Source organism: Mytilus edulis, chromosome 3 (assembly GCF_963676685.1).
Source record: "Mytilus edulis chromosome 3, xbMytEdul2.2, whole genome shotgun sequence".
Classification (NCBI taxonomy): Eukaryota; Metazoa; Mollusca; class Bivalvia; order Mytilida; family Mytilidae; genus Mytilus; species Mytilus edulis.
In genome coordinates, this window is record NC_092346.1 from 18,010,812 (window position 1) to 18,017,396 (window position 6,585).

The window sequence follows — 6,585 nt, forward strand, 5'->3', positions numbered from 1 at the left end:
GATGATACAATTTCCCGCGCTTTTTACGTAAAGATGACGAAAAGCTCCGAGAGACACAAGAAAATGGAGAGCACGTGGAACTCCACGGCAACACTTCCTGTAATAACAATGTCGGATTCCACCATACAAAATAATCTTGGATTATGTGAAGGTCAGGATTATACAGTGCAAACACAATAAAAGGTAGGACAGTAGTGGATATTTGGAATGGATTTTTATTCCGCTATTTGAAAAACATCGTCTCGAGTGAATGCGACTAATATTTTTAAAAATTTTGACAAAAATCATGGTGCCAATTTTACGTGACGGCGACTATAGGTTAGTGTATTTTCATTATAAAAATTCAAACAAGAGGCATGAGAAGTTTATGTCATTTATGTGGAGAAATCTCAATATAAAAAAAAAACCAAACAAACTACCACACATTTGACTCTGAGGTATGCTGCAAATAACAAGGATATTTTTAACATATGACTAATCTGCAATTGAAACTTAAAGCGAAGTCCCTTCTTGTACTTAATGCAGATGAGTCAAACTCCTAAATTATTTTAAATATATTTTAAAAGCATATTTTTAAGATTATAGATTCTGTGTCCAGTCAGCAAAGATCATCAAGGGATGGTGCAAGAGAATATGAAATTCTTCTTAGAATAAGACAAGTTATCCTCATATACATGTATATGGAGTATGACATTTAGCATGTTAAGAATGCATAGTGGTCCTAAATTCCATTTTAAAAAAACATGTCTAAGGAAGACTTTATATGATGTATATACAAAAACATGATTTGACGAAAAATTATAAATAACAGAGTGAAGAGGGTCGTATTCATGGTAACTTTATGAAACTAACAATTAAACAAATACAGGTTTACCGTTGTAACAATTGTTGATTGCCAGAAAAGACTGATTAATATTGCGAATGAAATAAAAAAAATATGACCAACACAATACAATATATTTATATAACTATCTATTATCTATGTATAAAGTATCTGCATTGAGTTGCATCTGAAATAGTAAAATACTGACATATTATATCTTTTCCAGGTCAATAATCTCAGATTCTGTATTGAATGGCTGAAGAATACAAACCTAGTACAAATGTATATAGAGGAATAATGGCCTCATACATAACTGACTGTCATTGGGTAATTTTATTATTAACAAAAAATTGAGAATGGAAATGGGGAATGTGTCAAAGAGACAACAATCTGACCAAAGAGCAGAAAACAGCCAAAGACCACCAATGGATCTACAACACACTGAGAAAATCCAACACACAGAGGCATGCTTCAGCTACCACCTAAAGTAAACAAAAATGTGTACTACTCCTGGAAACATGTGGTCAAGGTGATAATGAATGTTATAAATGAACTAAAATTAAAAGTCATACAAGACTAACAAAGGCCAGAGGCTTCAGACTTGGGTCAGCCGCCAAAATGCAGTGGGGTCAAACATGTTTTGCAAGATTTCAACCTTTCCTTATACCCATGTCTATAGCTAGCCATTGTAGAAAAACAAAAACAATAGGCACAGTAAGTCTCAGTTTAAAAGAAGTCATAGTCCTATGTCAGAATAGGAAACTAAACAAACAATGCAAAATAACGATACATTAATTTACAAAGGACTACTAGCAGTTACTGACATGTTCCTCAGACATATGTGAACTTAACTAAATGTCATACACTATATGTTTTATCACTTCTTGACTTTTTTTTAGCATATGAAATATATCTTGAATATATTGTACCAATGGTTTTTATACGACCGCAAAATTTGAAAAAATTTTCGTCGTATATTGCTATCACGTTGGCTGCGTCGTCGTCGTCGTCGTCCGAATACTTTTAGTTTTCGCACTCTAACTTTAGTAAAAGTGAATGGAAATCTATGAAATTTTAACACAAGGTTTATGACCACAAAAGGAAGGTTGGTATTGATTTTGGGAGTTTTGGTCCCAACATTTTAGGAATTAGGGGCCAAAAAGGGCCCAAATAAGCATTTTCTTGGTTTTCGCACTATAACTTTAGTTTAAGTTAATAGAAATCTATGAAATTTTGACACAAGGTTTATGACCACAAAAGAACGGTTGGGATTGATTTTGGGAGTTTAGGTCCCAACAGTTTAGGAATTAGGGGCCAAAAAGGGACCCAAATAAGAATTTTTCTTGGTTTTCGCACCATAACGTTAGTATAAGTAAATAGAAATCTATAAAATTTAAACACAAGGTTTATGACCATAAAAGGAAGGTTGGTATTGATTTTGGGAGTTTTGGTCCCAACAGAATAAGGGGCCCAAAGGGTCCAAAATTAAACTTTGTTTGATTTCACCCAAATTGAATAATTGGGGTTCTTTGATATGCCGAATCTAACTGTCATGACTGTGTATGTAGATTCTTAACTTTTGGTCCCGTTTTCAAATGGGTCTACATTAAGGTCCAAAGGGTCCAAAATTAAACTTAGTTTGATTTTGACAAAAAATGAATCAGTTAGGTTCTTTGATATGCTGAATCTAAAAATGTACTTAGATTCTTGATTATTGGCCCAGTTTTCAAGTTGGTCCAAATCGGGGTCCAAAATTAAACTTTGTTTGATTTCATCAAAAATTGAATAAATGGGGTTCTTTGATATACCAATTCTAACTGTGTATGTAGATTCTTCATTTTTGGTCCTGTTTTCAAATTGGTCTACACTAAAGTCCAAAGGGTCCAAAATTAAACTTAGTCTGATTTTAACAAAAATTGAAATCTTGGGGTTCTTTGATATGCTGAATCCAAAAATGTACTTAGATTTTTTATTATGGGCCCAGTTTTCAAGTTGGTCCAAATCAGGATCTAAAATTATTATATTATGTTTTGTGCAATAGCAAGTCTTTTCAATTGCACAGTATTGCGCAATGGCAAGAAATATCTAATTGCACAATATTGTGAAATAGCAATTTTTTTTTTAATTAGAGTTATCTTTCTTTGTCCAGAATAGTAAGCAAGAAATATCTAATTGCAAAATATTGTGCAATAGCAAGATTTTTTTTTAATTGGAGTTATCTTTCTTTGTCCAAAATCAACTTAAATCTTTGTTATATACAATATACAATGTATATTCACTTTTTACTACCAACTGATAAATTAGAATAATCTTTACCATTCAGTGATATTAACAAGCAGTTTTTTTACATCTTAATATTTTATGATGTATTTAAATGAGTAGTTTAACTGTTATTGTTGCAAACTCCATTAGAAATTTTAATTGAGATTAGTTTTGGAATAAGGGAAAGGGGGATGTGATTAAAAAAATTGGGTTCAATTTTTCTCATTTGAAATTTCATAAATAAAAAAGAAAATTTCTTCAAACATTTTTTTGAGAGGATTAATATTCAACAGCATAGGGAATTGCTCTAAGAGAAAACAAAAATTTTAAGTTCATTTCTAATTTAGAACACATTCATTCTGTGTCAGAAACCTATGCTGTGTCAACTATTTAATCACAATCCAAATTTAGAGCTGAATCCGGCTTGAATGTTGTGTCCATACTTGCCCCAACCGTTCAGGGTTCAACCTCTGCGGTCATATAAAGCTACGCCCTGCGGAGCATCTGGTTTTAAAGATATTTTTTGTTGGTACCCTAACAAATACTGGTAGGAAAATAATTTCTTTGGTTTTATTCCAATAGATACATGAAGTCAGACTAAATGTTTTTGAACCTTGCATATCTACTTGAACTTGTTTCATAGTTAAGCAAAATTACTTTATTCAGTAAAATTTCTAAACAAATGTATAGTTTTGTAGACATTGGCCTCATACAAATAGCATTTTATTAAACTTGGGCAAATTATATTTCAGCAAAAGGCTTTGCCAACCAATAAATGTATTTCATCTTGGAAGAAAAAGAACAACAGTCTTGATGATGGTGACAGGTCAAATTAATCTAACAGGTAACACATACATGATACAGTTGTAAGGCTTTTCCATTTAAACATACATGCATGCATATTGGGACCAGGGAAGACACTTAGAGATCCAAAATTACAATGTAAGGTGGGGTTAATTGCAATGAAAATGTTTATGAAATTCTCAATTGGCTTCTATCAGTTGTTACCCTATTATGAATGTGTTTTCCTGTGTACAATGTGTGATTAAAAGGAAGAGACTAATGCTATATAATGCACACTCCTTTTTATTGATAAAGTATAAATTTAAAAATATTAACTATAGAACTTTGAAAAATCTGTATTTTTTTCATCTGTTTTATTTATCCTTCCATGGATGGGCACTTGTTGTTTAACCTACATGTACATTATTGTTATGTTAGTTTAGTAAAATATAATAATGGATTAAACCCAGATTTGAGTTAAATATAGCCTCCTTTTGTTGTGCTTGATATCCTGATTTTTAAGTAAGTAACACTTATAGACATACTCCAACAAATGTAATATTTTTTACAACCAGTATATATTTTAAATGGAGAGTTTGAAAGAGAGAGTCAAAAAAACAATGCACAAAACCAGACCAATTGAAACAAATGCATGACAAAGGTGTGTTGAAAAACAGAAGGAATTTTTCTAGTTATTGTATGGACTACAAACACAATACAAACCCTCTTAAAACCCAGGTTATACCAGGTGTTAAGAGTGAGCATACACTGCTTGTATATGATTTATAGTTCATAACAGTCTGTCATTCTGTACCTCTGTCAAACCTTGTAAATTAGCCATACTTGGTATAGAATAAAGATTATTTGTACACAATGATTTTCAATGTAAAGTTTCACATCTATATAGGAAAATAACTTTGTATAATTTTCATATTTCTGTTTCCTGTAAACTAGAAACGATTACCAGTATAGTTGTATAGTTCTGAGCATTTTGTCAAACATCTAAACTTGTAATAATGTTCCGTGAACATTTTGGTACAGGATTCTGGGTAAAACTCTTAAAATATAAATATATCTGTAACAATTGTACATGTAATAACAATTAACCACTTCATGATATCCATTACCAAAAATGTTGTATAGTCTGATTAAAACCACAGAATTTACTTTGCTTTTCAGATACTAGTGAAGAAATCAAGAAACAAGAGTAGACACCATTTGACCAACTGTGCTTACAGTACTTGTGCAACAGTTGTGATTGATGTCCATATTACATTGTAGTATGATATTACTTTACAGCATCCACAGAATTATAATCTTGGTCTCTCATTTCATAATAAATTGCATTTGTTATTTAGGTTGTATGATTTTCTAAAACAACTTTTTTGTTATTAATGGAGTAGAATGTTGAAAAACAAATGACAAAGAAAAGTGCAAGTACTTTTTTAATGTTTTAAATAAATAATCAGTATGGCGTTGAGTGAATTGAAATAGATATTTCTTATTCATGTTATTTATTTCCAGTACATTAAAAAGCACTTTATCACACAATCAGTGGCAGATCCAGAAATGTTCATAAGTTGGGGCCCACTGACTGCCTAAGAGGGGTCCGGCCCGCTCCAGTCATGCTTCAGTGATTCCCTATATAATCCACCAAATTTTTTTCCAGAAATGGGGGGGGGGGGGACTGGTCCCCCTGGCCCCTCTAAATCCGCCTCTGACAATACAATGAAAATAAATTTGCTGTAGCTATTTGTTGTATTTTGTTTTCATTGTTTATTTCTGACATAAACCCCTAATTTTTACAATATATATTATCAAGGATTAAAAAAACTAGAAACACAAGGTAAGGAAGAAAGAGCACTATCAAGTGTACCTTAATTTGAGTCTGAAAAATAATCATTACAAATGACAAACCCTTGATTGAATGCTTATAATTATCAGAATAATGAGATATGGTATGATTGCCACTGAGATTTATATCCACTAGAGTTCAAATATTCATAATTGTGCATTCAATTTGAAGGTAACCTTTCAACCTTCAACAATGAGCCAAATCCATAGCCTATAATAAGCTTTAAAAGGCTCTAACATGGCAAAAAACATTGTTTATCTAACTGATATTTCTAAATTACTGAATGTTCAATTGTTATGATGGTGAAAATAAGTGGCATTACAGTTTATCATGTTTATGTTATGGACACAAAGATCATCTATTAGTTTTCCAAATGCCTACTTTGGACAGTCAAACGACAAGTAGGAATAAAAAAATCTACTTTAATTTGAATATGTAAAATTGAGAATAGAGAATAGAGATAAGGAATGTGTCAAAGAGACAACTAAGGAGAAGAAAACAGCCAAAGGACACCAATGCGTCTTCATCACGGCAAAAAACTCCAGCACCCGCAGGCATGCTTTAGATGGGCTCTAAAAAAATGTGTACTAGTTCAGTGAAAATGGATGTCATACTAAACTTCAAAACATATAAATGAACTAAAATTGAAAATCATACAAGGCTATATAACATGTACAAAAATAAGAAGAGGCCAAATAAAAATATATGTGTGGTTCCAGTAACCCTATCTTCCCTACTTTTTCGCCTCAAAAATAGCCTACCCTAAAGATTTTATTGTCTTTTTTCATTAAGCACTGTTAAAGTCGGGATGTTGCTCCCAAAGACTCAATGTAAAACAAAACATAAAATAAAAATCCCTACC

At 31.9% G+C, this 6,585-nt stretch overlaps 1 long non-coding RNA gene across 1 annotated transcript; it reads left to right on the top strand.

The window, feature by feature from the left end:
* Nucleotides 1-1,049: 1,049 nt before the first annotated feature.
* Nucleotides 1,050-5,283, top strand: LOC139514803 (uncharacterized). The gene is made up of 3 exons (XR_011662710.1): nucleotides 1,050-1,150; nucleotides 3,838-3,929; nucleotides 5,048-5,283. It is a non-coding gene; the product is annotated as an uncharacterized lncRNA (long non-coding RNA).
* The last annotated feature ends 1,302 nt before the right edge of the window (nucleotides 5,284-6,585 follow it).